Source organism: Gopherus flavomarginatus, chromosome 7 (genome assembly GCF_025201925.1).
Source record: "Gopherus flavomarginatus isolate rGopFla2 chromosome 7, rGopFla2.mat.asm, whole genome shotgun sequence".
NCBI lineage: Eukaryota > Metazoa > Chordata > Testudines > Testudinidae > Gopherus > Gopherus flavomarginatus.
The window spans coordinates 6,560,124-6,573,508 of NC_066623.1; the positions used below are offsets into that span (position 1 = coordinate 6,560,124).

Sequence of the window (13,385 nt, forward strand, 5' to 3'; positions counted from 1 at the left end):
GTCTCCGGAGGCGCTTTGCTTTCCCAAGTGCTGCGCCCCCCCCGCTGTGGGGCTCCTGGGAAGGAAGTCCCGTAGGGGTGGGAATGGAGGGGGTGCTCCCCGCCCCCCCGGGATGTTGTTATTGCAGGGGGGGTGGGGAGGTTGATGGAGGTCTCGCTTCGCTCTGCTTCCCTGGAGCAGTGGGGTGGGGGGGGGGGTCACCCAGGAGTGTTAATGGTGCCATGGAGGCCATGGGGGGGGGCATGCAGGCAAAGCCACCCCACTGCCCTCGGCGGCTCTCCAGACATCTGCGCTACCCTCCGCCCCGGTACCCAGTGACTCACTCTTTCTGAGTGGGCCTGATTCGTGGACCTGTGGTGGAAAAGCTGAGGTGCGGTGCCCACCTGGCAAACCATGAGACATCGCCCTGCCAGCCCATTCGCCCCAAAGGTCCCTGACAGTGCCGCGCTCCCTGGAGTGCCCCCTAAGGCACTGTGTGTATGTGGTAAGGTGTGGGGGCGTTACATGCTGCCCCTCCACTTACTGTGCCGCCCATGCACAGAGCAGATCTTGGGGGCGTGCTTGGAACTGGGGTGCTGCTGATTATAGATGTCACTTACAGCTTTGGCTTGGGGACAGTGTCTGGCATAATAGCAGCTTCCAGAACAGGGGCGGCTCCAGGCCCCAGCACACCAAGCACGTGTTTGGGGCGGCATGCTGAGGGGGGCACCCTGCCGGTCGCCAGGAGGGCGGCAGGTGGATCCGGTGGACCCTCTGCAGGTACGCCTGCGGGAGGTCTACCAGAGCCGCGGGACCAGTGGACCCTCCACAGGCACGCCTGCGGGAGGTCACCAGAGCTGCCTGCCGCCCTCCTGGTGACCAGCAGAGCGCCCCCCGCGGCATGCCCCGTGCTTGGGGCGACGAACTGTCTAGAGCCGCCCCTGCTCCAGAAGAGCAACTTACCCATTCCCAGGAGCCATTTGAGGCTCCCTGGTGAGTCCCTGCAGACTGTTTTGCTCCCCGGGTAATATTGATGTCCTGCTCACACGCACTGTTTTTAATCCATGGACTCTAAGGACATACATTAGATAAACCTTGCAACAACCCTGGAATAACGATACATAGTATTATCCCTCCTGTACGGATGGAGACACTGATCCTCAGAGAAATGACTTGACTCACCCACATCGCTCGTGTGTAGAACCCAGGAGGCCTGACAACCCGTCCTCTGAGCTGATCACTAGACACAGCCTTCCCTGCTAACCTTGTCACAGGGAGCATCGTGCATGGAAGGCTTCAGAACTGGCCTTAGAAGAGCGTCTGGTGGACACCTGGTTCTGTTTGCTGCAAGTCAAAGGATTTGATGGTGGGATGGGGGGAAGAAATTTCTCAATAGTCAATCCAGTTGTGATTTCAAAGAACAACATCCTAGCTGATCTATGAAAGAGAGACACGTGTTCTCCCTGTAGTTTACCTTTCCAGATTTACCTGGCTTGGACTGAAAGGCAAAGATGAGTCCTAGGAAAATCTAACTTGCTGATTGCCTTTTTGGGTTAGATCAAAGGTTACTGAGCTGTGTAGTCCATGGACCATCCGTGGTTCACAGAGTGCTTGCTAGTGGTCCAGACAGCTAGCTCGTCATCTGGGGCTGGCATCTCGCCTTGGTTCTGGGTCCTTAATCACACAAAGGCAACTAAAAATAAGGCCAGATTGTAATGGTAATGAGGGACTTTATCAACTTATCTGTTGGAAAAGTAATATGGCAAAACACAAAATCTCCAATAAGTTATTGGAACGTATTGTGGACAACTTCTTGTTTCAGAAGGGGGAGGAAGTAGCCAGAGAGGCAGCCATTTTAGATTCGATTCTGGCTACCAGGGAGAAATTGATTGCAAATCTTAAGGTGGAAAGCAGTTTGGGTGAAAGTGATCTTGAAATGATAGATTTCGTTATTCGAAGGAAAGGAAGGCATGCGAGCAGGGGAATAAGGACAATGGACTTCAAAGAAAGCAATTTAACGCGCTCAGAGAACTAGTAGGTGAGGTCCCATAGGAAGAAAATCAAAAGGTAAACGTGTTCAGGAAGGCTGCCATTTTCTCAAGGAGACTGTATTAATGGCATGACAGTGAACTATCCCAACGTGAAGGAAAGATAGGAAGAACAGTAAGAGGCCAATATGGCTCCATCAGTTAATAAACGAAGAATCAAAAAAGAATCCTGCAAGAAGTGGAGACATGGACAGATTGCTAAGGATGAATACAAAAGAATAGCACAAGCATGTAGGGACAACATCAGGCTACGGCACCAGATGAGTTGTGCCTCGCAAGGGACATAATGTATTTATAGAACCTTTTCTTATTGCCGGTTAAGAGTCAGAGAAAGATGAAGGAAAGTGTAGGTCCACTGCTTAGCAAGTAAGGAGAGCTAATAGCTGATGACACCAAGAAGGTTGAGGTGTTTAATACCAATTTTGCTTCACTCTTCACTTACAAAAAGTTTAATTGTGACCAGATGCATAATTAATATTAACAACATGGGAGACAGACATAAACCAGAACAGGGAAAAGAACAGGTTAAAGAATATTTAGGTAAGTTAAATGTATTGAAGTTGGCAGGACCTGACGAAATTAACTCTTGACTACTTAAGGAACTAGCTGAAGCAATCTCAGAACCATCTTCAGCAACCCATGGATGATGGGTTGAGGTCCCAGAGGAGTGGAGATGAGCAAACATAGTACGTATCTTTGAAAAAGGGAAGAAAATGGACCCAGGGAGTGGGAATTATAGACCAGTCAGCCTGACTTTGATGCCTGGAAAGATACCGGAACAAATTATTGAGCAATCCATTTGTAAGCACCTAGAGGATAATAGAGTTATAAGGAATAGACAACATGGTTTTGTAAAGAACAAATCATGCCATATCTACCTAATTTCCTTCTTTGATACGGTAACTGACCTGGCGGAGGGGAGGAAGCAGTAGACATAATGTATCTTGATTTTCGTAAGTCGTTTGTCACAGACCTTCATGACATTCTCATAAGCAAACTGGGAAAATATGGTCCAGATGAAATTACAATAAGGTAATTACAAAGCTGGTTGAAAGACCATACTCAAAGAGTAGTTATCAGTGGTTCTCTGTCAAACTAGGGGGATATTTCTAGTGGAGTCTTGCAGGGATCTGTCCTACATCCAGTATTATTCAATATTTTATTAATGACTTGGAACAGAGAGTGTGCTCTTAAAATCTGCACGTGACACTAAAATGGGAGGGATTGGAAGCACTCTGGAACACAGGATTAGAATTCAAAATTACCTGGATAAATTGGAGAATTGGTCTGAAATGAACAGGATGAAATTCAATAAAGATAAGTGCAAAATATGCTTGGGAAGGAAAATCAAATGCACAACTCCAAAATGGGGAATAACTGGCTAGGCAGCAGTACTGCAGAAAAGGATCTGGGGGTTAGAGTGGATCACATATTGAATATGTGAGAACAATATGATGCAGTTGTGAAAAAAGCTGATTATCATTCTGGGGTGTATTCACAGGAGCGTAGTATGTAAAACATGAGAGGTAATTGTCCCGCTTTGCTCAGCATTAGCTGGAGTATTGTATCCAGTTCTTGGTGCCTTTCGGAAAGATGTGGACAAATTGGAGAGAGTACAAAGGAGAGCAACAAAAAAGATAAAATGTTTAAAACACCTGACCTATGAGGAAAGCTTTAAAAAAACGGGGCCTGTTTTGCCCTGAGGAAAAGAAGACCAAAGGGAGTCCTGATAACAGTCTGCGTATATGTTAAGGGCTGTTATAAAGAGGACCGTTTGTTCCTCATGTCCACTGAAGGTAGGACAAGAAGCAATTGACTTAATCTGCAGCAAGGGAGATTTAGGTTAGATATTAGGAAAAACTTCCAAACTATAAGACTACTTAAATATTGCAATAGGCTTCCGAGGGAAGATGTGGAGTCCCTGTCATTGGAGGTTTTTGAGAACAGGTTAGACAAACATCTGTTAAGGATGGTCTAGGTTTACTTGGTCCTGTCTAAGAACAGGGGGCTGAAATAGATGACCACTCAAGGTTCTTTCCAACCCTACGTGTGTATGATTCTTTGAAATACATGCAGTCCTTCCAGTTTTACTTTCTCATGTAAGCAAGTGTCGTTGTGACCCAAGGGATACTATGTGGTCCCAAATGGGAGGGGAGGTGTTTGGGAGTCAGTCTCTCTGTTAAAATATGCCCTGTCCTATGGGAAAAAGTTTGAGCAACACAGAACAAAAAAACAGTCCCCACTCCACAGAGTTTACAATGAACAGAACAACCTTTCTCAGTCATTTTTCTTGTCTTATATCCAGGAAACCAGGACCAGGCTGGTATGCCTACCAAATTGCTTGTTCATAATAATACTCTTTTACATAATAACACACACATGCAGTTTGGCCCAGCCCCCACCTCTAATCCCACTGTGCTTCCTGGATTATAAAGATACTTTCTCTGAGACAATCTGGAAAGCATTTAGCAACCGAATGGCACGTGCTCCAGCTATTGTAAGCTCTTCTAGCCCAGGAATGTGCCTCTCTATATTTATAAGGCATGGTGTACATTTTCAGCTCTGCATACATGTTTTGTAACAATATTAGGTGTGAGTGAATGAGCACCTCATAAGGGCTAGGGTAGGGAGGTCCGTTCCCCTGCCATCCTGAGAGAGCTTTTTGGTTATTAACCTAACATTCAGTTTTCTGCAGCATAGAAATCATGCTTCTAAATGTAGGTATAACAACATCTGTGAGAAAACTAATCTGTTTACTAATGTACCTGGAATCACACCTGAAAAGCTGGAGCTATATCATGACACAGCTGCATCATATGGTCATCTTGTTTCTATGCTTCTAAGGTTTTGGATGGAGGGGGTGTATCCTGGAGCAGCCTCAGCTGTCTCTCAATGTAGTTATTGTTTATCTCCTGCAAAGACAGTTATGGGATGCTGGAGTTGGGGGTGTGCATCCCAGATAGCTTAATCCATGGCATTTATCCTGGAAGCTCTGGAAACAGTGACACTCATACAAGATTTATCTTCCAGTGCTTAGAACAGTGTTTGAAAAGGCAAAATAAGTGACAGGAAGGGAAGTGAGCTGTTAATGGCCTTTTCTTCTTGTAGAGCTATGGGCTGAGCTGATCCTATAATACCCCTTCAGCCTGACCCGCAGAAAACAAGAAGGCTGTTTAGCACAGGGCTTGAAGTTTCACTTGCCAATGGTGAGTACGAAACATTGCCCGGTGAGTGAAGAGAGCATAGAAGAGCTGAGCCATCAGTTTCTATAGAATTTCAGCTTTTATTTAAAATAAGAATTCTAGCTCTTATGGTTATGAAGATAACTTTGCAATTGGGACTCAGTTCCATGCTGACTTCCTGAGTCTGCTGGCAGTTTCACTGCCACTGTTGCTGCTTAGAGTTTCCTCAAGCAGCAGAGTACACTTAACAAGTTCTCCATTTTAAATGCTTCTGTTTGGAGCTTTGAAGGCTGCGGGGAAATCATGTCAGTTTACTCTGCTGCTTTGGGAAGCTGTGATCAGCTGAGGCAGGTACTGATGCTGCGTGGGAAGCAAAATTAAAGTACTGGGTTTAGGGAAAGGGTAGATTAGTAGAGAGAATTTATCCTCCCAAAAGAGGATGAGGTCCCCAAGCAGCATCCAAGGACAGCATCCTGCAAAGAAGACCATCGCCCCACAGAAGGGGTTTAGCTTCTCATCAGGGCACTGCTGCTAAAATCTCACAACCGGTGTTCCTTTGCATTGGCCTCTGGCTAATAGGTGGCTGGTAATTGCTTCTAGCAGAAGCCTATGAGAGCAATGGCTTTCCTGCTTGCTAACTAACCTGCCCCCTGCATGGTCACTATCCCAGGGTAGTTACAAGAAGAGCTGGAAAAAAATGTGATAAATCATTTTTCCAGTGCAAATGCTGTTTCATCAAAACTGAAATGTTATGTGGAAATGTATCTGTTCGGACACAGATTTCATCGGGAAGTTTTCTTGGGTCTGGGATGCAACTTCTGGACAGAGGGTTTGCCTGCACTGGAGCTGGATGGTGTAATTTCCAGCTTGAGTAGATGTACCTCTGCTTTCTGTTGTTAAGCTGGTGCACAAAAACCAGAAGTGTAGCCATGGGCAGTGGGATGCCCAAGTACAGTCTGGTAAAAGACCCATGGTACATACTCAGGGCAACTAGGCTGTCCTGCAGCTCACTCCATCAGGGCTATGCTAGTTTTTGAGTGCTTGCTTTCTCAGAGCTAGCCTGGGTATGTCTGCTCATGCTGGACGTTCCACCTTCTTCAGCTCCAGTGTAGACATACCCAGAGGCTGAGACCAGAATAGCTGATGGCCCAGAGGTTAGGGCGCTCAGCTGGGGAGGTAGGGGACCCTGCTGTGAAGCAGGTAGAGCAGGGACTAGAACTACTGGGCGATTGGCTATTCTGGGGTGTGTGTGTCTCTCTCTCCCTCTTACACCCTTTCCCCCAATAAAATGGTCCAAAGGTCTTGGTTTCATTCTGGATCAGAATGAAACCAAATTTTGAAACCTTGAAATAGTTGTTTTCCAGCCAGCCCTTATGGTAAATAAAACGCTGACCTGGCCGGCTGCCTGCAGAGACCATGAGTTACCCACTCTAGGCTGAATCCACTATAGTACAATCTGAAGTTTGTTCTCCGGGTTCAGCTCCTCATTCAGGAAAGTCCCTTCTCCCAAGCAGCTCCCCACCCTGCAAGTTTTCTGACACACGCTTCCCCCTCTGGCTTCACCTCCAAAGGTACATCTACTCAGCAGCTGGGAGTGTGCTTCACAACATGGGGAAACAAACCTGCACTAGAGATGTTTGAGCTAGCATGCTAAAAACAGCAGTGCGCCCGTGGTAGCCAGCCAAGTACGTACCCAGGGGCGTTAGGTGGGTGGGTGGGTGTGAGAGCTGTTTGTAGAATACTTGTATGTGGATGGCGGAAGTACTGGAGTTCTCACTGAGACCTAAACTGGTTGTAGCCCCTGCAGTATCTACCCTCCTGGCCACAGACGGCACATCCGTATTATAGTTAGCTGCTTTCCAGTAAAGAAGGCTAAAGTGCTTTTCCTTTAACTCTGAGGAGAGAGTTGCTGTCCTCAGCAGGTGCCCTTTGGAAAGCCAAGTGTGCTGCCAGAGTTCAGGAGATTGCTTTCAAGCCATGGATTCCTGGGTGCCCTGAACTGTCTTATGTTGCAAGAAGGAAAACCCCTGCTCTGCATAAGGATCGACTGACGCTGAGTAGCGTTTTTCCGGTATGCTGTACCAGTGTCTCCTGAGGCTTGGCACACCTGCTTCCTAGCTCTGCTCGTGGGGAGGGGCTTCGGGCTCAATTTCCCATGAGTGCCAGGGTCCTGCTAAATGATTTGGTGGTGTCTAAGGGATGTGTGGGACAGAGCCACAGGCTGAGGGGTGAAGGGGAGCTCTGAGAGCCTCACTCACTGGCCAGCCTCCCAATTGGGCTTGTGGGGGCAAACTGAATTAGCTTTAAGAGAAAGCTGGGTAAATTTGTGAATGGGACTATATGATGTATGGGGCTGCTTGTGATGGGGGACGGGGGTGCAGGGCTCAGCAACCCTGGGGCTCACTGCCAGTTTATATCTTGCGTTCCTAAAAGCTGAGGCTTCAGGGTTTCACTCTTCGGGGCAGATGAGACTTTGGTCCACCCCCGGGGCTCTGAGGTGGCACTAGATGTTTTCTCTCTCCGGTGCTGGCTGGTTCTTGCTCAGGGTCTAACTCAGGGGTAGGGAACCTATGGCAGGTCCTGGCCACCAGTCCGCGGGGCTCTGCATTTTAATTTAATTTGTAAATGAAGCTTCTTAAACATTTTAAAAACCTTATTTACTTTACGTACACCAATAGTTTAGTTATATATTATAGACTTATAGAAAGAGACCTTCTAAAAACGTTCAAATGTATTAGTGGCATGCAAAACCTTAAATTAGAGTGAATAAATGAAGACTCGGCACACCACTTCTGAAAGGTTGCCAACCCCTGGTCTAACTGATTGTCATATGGGAGTTGGGAAGGAATTCCCCCCTGGTCTGATTGGCAGCGGTCTTGGTGACTTTTCACCTTCCTCTGCAGGGTGTGGGTGGGGGTCACTTGCCAGGTTTATCTGGGTTTCTGTCACTTAATCATTGTTCTGCCATTGCCAGGGCCTCGTGCATCGATGCACTTTGGTCCTGCCTGTTCTCTTTGTGTGACACATACTAGCCTAGACTCCTGTGGGCTGTCCTACTTTGATCTAATTTTGGTTGTGGGATTTGGGGTGTGGGTCCCACGCGGTGTTGGTGGCCTGTGATGTACAGGAGGTCAGACTGGAAGATCTGGTGTGGTCCCGTCTGACCTTAAACCTTATGATTCTTGAGGTCTCCCATGTACACTGTGAAAATACCCCGTTACAGTCATTCAGTCTCAGCACAGAATGTCTCCCCCCACCTCCACTGCTGTTGGAACTCCTTTGACTGCTAGTGTAAACTCACCAAGGTGTTTCTCAGCACTGTGAATTGTTTTCAAGGCCACTAGAGAGGGGACAGCCATGGCTGTCAGCAGCAATGCAGGGATCACTGTCCCGGTATATCTGGGGCTTCCCAGGGGCAGGTCAGGGCCACATGCAGGCCGGCTCTCTGGTGGCTCAGGGTCACAACTTTATTGCAAGTCTCACAATATTTGTTTTTCCTTAAAACCCCAGCTCCTGGAATGACAGGAGCCCATGAGAATCTCCGTTTTCATTTGAAATAGCTGTGGCTACTTCTCTTCCTATACTCCCCCCGCCCCCCCCACCATTAACCCTAATTATTTAAAAAACAACCCAAGCCAACAGACAATGTAATTAAAGCCAAGATTGAGTCACGGGTATTTTTACTAAAAAGTCATGGACAGGTCACGGGCAGTAAACAGTAATTTACGGCTTGTGACTTGTCCATGACTTTTACTATAAACACCCCTGACTAAATCTTAGCTGCTCGGGGCTGCCAAGCAACGGCTGGTGCGGCTGCCTCAGGGCTGTTGCCCCAGCCACTACTCTGGCCACCCCGGGACCGTGGCTCAGGTGGTCCCCGTGGCCAGCCACTACTTGGATAGTCCCTGGGGCCAGCTGCCTGGGCCGTAGAGCAGCAGTAGGTGCAGCCACCTCTGGGGCTGCTGCTCCAGCTGCTGCTTGGGTGATCCTGGGGGCAGGTCCAGCAGTGGCCAGTGCGACTGACCCCAGGGCCAGTTGCTTGTGCGGCCCTGGGGTCAGCTGCTCTGGCTGTTGCATCTGTGGAATTTCATGGAGGTTGCAGAAAGTCACAGATTCCATGACTTTCTGTGACCTCCATGACAAACTTGCAGCCTTACGGGTAATTAACCAAGCTGCGTCAACTCTTCATCTTTCCCACTTGCTTGTATCAATCTCCTCTACCCCTTACCTGTGTGTGTCTTTAGAGTGTAAACCCTTTACAGCAAGGATTGTCTCTTCGGTGCTTGTGCAGCCCTGACATATTGGGGCCCCAATTTCTGCTGAAACCCTTTGACGCTACCGCCAATATCTGTATTCACTACTAAAAGTACGTTTCTAGCGTCATGGTTGTGAAGAAAAGTTAGAAAATGTGCACCCCAATGGGAAATAAAAAGAGCCCACTGTGTGGTGGTTTTGAGCCAATCTCATGATTTCTGGAGGTCTGGTCCATGTTATTTTTTGGGTTGTCCTCCATGTATTTGCCGGTGCCTGTGTTTTGCAGTGTTTGTTATGGGAGGAGGAGTGAATGCACTTTGTCTTCTACTCTAGTTAACTCAGTCTCCTGGGTGTGCCATGGTTTCTCAATACGGGGTGTGTGGAAGGAGGGGAAGATGATGCCAACAACTGTGGTTTAAAGCTGAGGGTTCTGTGATCCGAGGCTCTAAGCTGTTCATATGATACCAATTGCTCCTCTTGCTCAGAAGAAAACATTTTTTTCTCTTCCATTTGTCCAGCTGCTTCTGCCTCTTTTTTTTCTTTTTTTTTTTTTAAGCAGTATATTTCTAACACAGCCCAAACCAGTGTGGCTTTTTATTGCTTCCTCATCTGTATATGGGCCTCTCCAAGAAGGTGAATGATCTGGGAACAGCATTTTGTTGCTGGTCAGTGGATTGGTGTTGAACTTGTAGGGGGAGATTTTGATGGCTTCGGTTGTGCGAATCCATTTCTCAGTGGTGAGTGCTAGATATTTTTAATAGTCTGTCCCAAAGGGCTATTATTCACTAGATCGTGACTAGGTTCACACGGTTACCACTGGATGGCTGATAACTAACCTCTCGGGTTTTTAAATAACCTTGGGGGCTAGGGAGGGACTGATCATGGCCAAGGAAACCTAAAAATAATCACAATTAGAAGCACATTGCAGGGAAGCTGAAAGTATAAATGAGAATGTAATGCCCATGCTAGCAAAGGGCACACAACATTAGTTTGAGCCAGTTATGGTTCCAGAAAACACTGTGCAAATTTCCCCTGCCCAGCTCTGCTGATGCACCTCAGTCCTGAGCGGTGCCACCTGCGCCTGGTCCATGCTGAGCTCTCTCTGCCAAGGACTGCCAACCACATTTCACTAGCGATTAAGAGGAGGTCACAAAAGTCGTCACGACCGTAGGCAGATTTGAACATGGATCTCCAGAAGTGAAAGGCTAGTGCCCGGATGTACCGTCCTAGCTCACTCGTGACTGGCTTCTGTTGTATACTGTCTCAAAGAACCCTTCCAGAGGAGGCCAGCTTCCCAGGGAAATTCCAAGGAAGTGATGTTACGTAATTTGCACACACTCATTATATTGAATTATAGAGCACAAGTGGGAAGGGAAGGAAGTTGTTTGTGTTCTTCCTGGCATGGACCTGGCTATGGATTTGTGATGCTCCTCTCTGTACACCATGACCACTCACAGCGTGGTGGTAGCAGCAGGAATAGAACTGAGATCATCTTACTCCAAATGCCCGGGCCCCCACTGCCTGAGCTAAGGAAGAATCTCTACTGGCTGTTAGCAGAATGGGCCTGTGTTCACAGCTGAGCAGTCCTAATTCCTTCCAACAGAAGGCCACAGCAAAGCCCGCTCTTGGTTTGAAGGGAAGTTGAAACGGGCAAATCGGAATGAGCTCCATGGATTGCATCTGGTGCACTTCAGGCTACTGGAACGTTTTTAATCGCAGTCGAAGAAAGTTCCTATACCTGCCTGATTGCATGGTGAGGTTTCGCTTGGGAACACTCTCCACTTGAGTGTGGCAGTTCTGGGAAAATCCCACGCTGGAATTTTTCCTGGCATTATTACTGGAATGTGGAGAACAGTGAAGGACTAGACACAGTCGAACACTGCTCAGACCTCAGACTGGAGAGACCTTGCCTTGAAGACCCTTGTTCTAACACCCATTGCCTTTATCCTTTCCAGGGGTGCTCAGCAACCATTAACTAGTCCCTGCCACACCTGAATGGGCGCTAAGCCAGTGTGATCCCCATTTTGCAGAAAGGGCCTCACGGCAAGCCAGTGCTAGGGATTTGGTGGGAACCCAGGAGTCGTGTCTCGCAGCCTTGATCTCTCTGCCTCTCCTTTTTCAATCTGCTTTGGTGCTGCCTGCTAGTTAAAGTGGATGGAGATGAGGGAGAACTCTAAGCATAAGCTAGCACCAAAACAGTTTTACTGTCTCATGAAAATATTCGAGATGTTGAAAAAATGTCCTATCTCAAATAGGGCTGAAAAGTCAAAACCTAGAAAATTTTTACAAACTGAATAATAAATAATAATAATAATTAATAAAAATTCCATTTGGGTCAATTTTGACCAATTTTTATTGCCTTTTTACTATAATTAGTTTAATTTTGAAACAAAAGTTATTTCAACCTGGAATGTCGAAATGAAACATTTCAACAATTTTAAAACTTCAGCTAAAAATTTTGTTTTTATTATTTATTTTTGTAGGAAAAACGACCCTTTCCATGAGTGGTTTCAGTTTCAACGAATCGGTGTTTTCTGACGAAAAACCGTTGCCTGAAAATGTCTGACTAGCTCTACTGTCAACATACTGAGCATGGGGGAGAAATCTGAACCAGGGAAAGGAAGAGAAGCTCCTTCTTGCTCTTAACAAAAGAGCAAGAGCTGTCTCCCCCTTACTAATCCTCAGTGCTGCTGACTTGAAACTGATGGCTCACTGGGTTGTATTTTTCTCCCAGACACCGCGATGTGACTATTTAGACATGTGACATTCTTGATCTTTAATCTGAATTCTCCCCCACCCACTCTCATCCTCTCATTTCTCCTTGTGCTGAGTTGTTATAAAAACCCTCCTCTGAAAGGTCTTCATGCCCCCACCCTCTTCTCCAGCAAACAGAGAACAGAGCTGGTGGGCAGGTGACCGCAGTCAGCCTTGCGTGATTGTGTCCTCTCCCTCCGGTTCTCTTGAGGTGGTTGTGCTCTCCCCTCAGATAGTCTCACGACTCGGGAGGAGTCGTCATCGCTTGATGAAAAGACCAGGACAGCTTGGAAAAAACAGCCTCCCCCCCATTTCTCTACAGTTCAGGACTGAGGAATGGTGAAGTTCACGGCTCCTTCTGGCCCTAACTCAGAACATGAACGAAACTTTTGGTGGCCTTGTGGCAGAGGGGATGGGAGGGCCCCATGGATTACCAAAGGCGCCTGTGGAGTCTTGACCAGCAGTAGGATTGTGGGGGGTGGGTGTGACAGATCCTTGAATTGGACCCTGTGTGTGGCAGAGAAACGCTATGCGTGTCACAATGGGCTGGGCGGGACCTAAATACCACTGCTAATTGGTGGGGAAGCACTTAACGACCTTGACAGTTGAATTGCCCTCATTAGGCTTCAGAATTGACCGAGATGGATGGCTTGGAGCTACTGTTCCAGGCCATCAGCAGACTCAGGCAGACAAAGGCCACTGTCCATATAAGGCTACAGGTGGCTCAGGTCTTTCCAGTCAGCCAACCTCTGGCTATTGGAATCATTTGTTTTGGACAATGGTTCTCTATGGCTCAGTCTCTTAAGTGAGATCTGTGCATTAACCTACCTGTCCTCCCAACCACTCAGTCCCATGAGGCTTGGCAACCAAATGTTTGATTCTTGGATAACGAGGAAGAACGGCTAGGACAGCTGGTGGTGAATAGCTCTTCCTCCCCCCCATGTGAGATGGTCCCAGTTCCCCGGCGTGACTAAGGCAGCCTGACCGCCAGTCCCTTCCTGCTGGCTTGCATTCTTTTTAGGGAATTCTTTCATCCTCGGTGCATCTCCTCTGTGGGATGCTCAATCTGACAGTGCTGAGCACTTCCTGGTGCTGGATGCTGTCTCGCTCATTATGGGAGGTCAGCAGGTACTGAAACTGCCCTAGCTCCGTCAGCTTCCTGTCAGCT

The 13,385-nt window shown here is 47.5% G+C and overlaps 1 protein-coding gene across 4 annotated transcripts in view; it reads left to right on the forward strand.

Annotated features, from left to right (window-relative positions):
• The window catches only part of TNIP1 (TNFAIP3 interacting protein 1), a 43,741-nt gene that overhangs the window by 5,744 nt on the left and 24,612 nt on the right, over positions 1–13,385 (forward strand). The gene's annotated exons all lie outside the window — the stretch shown is intronic.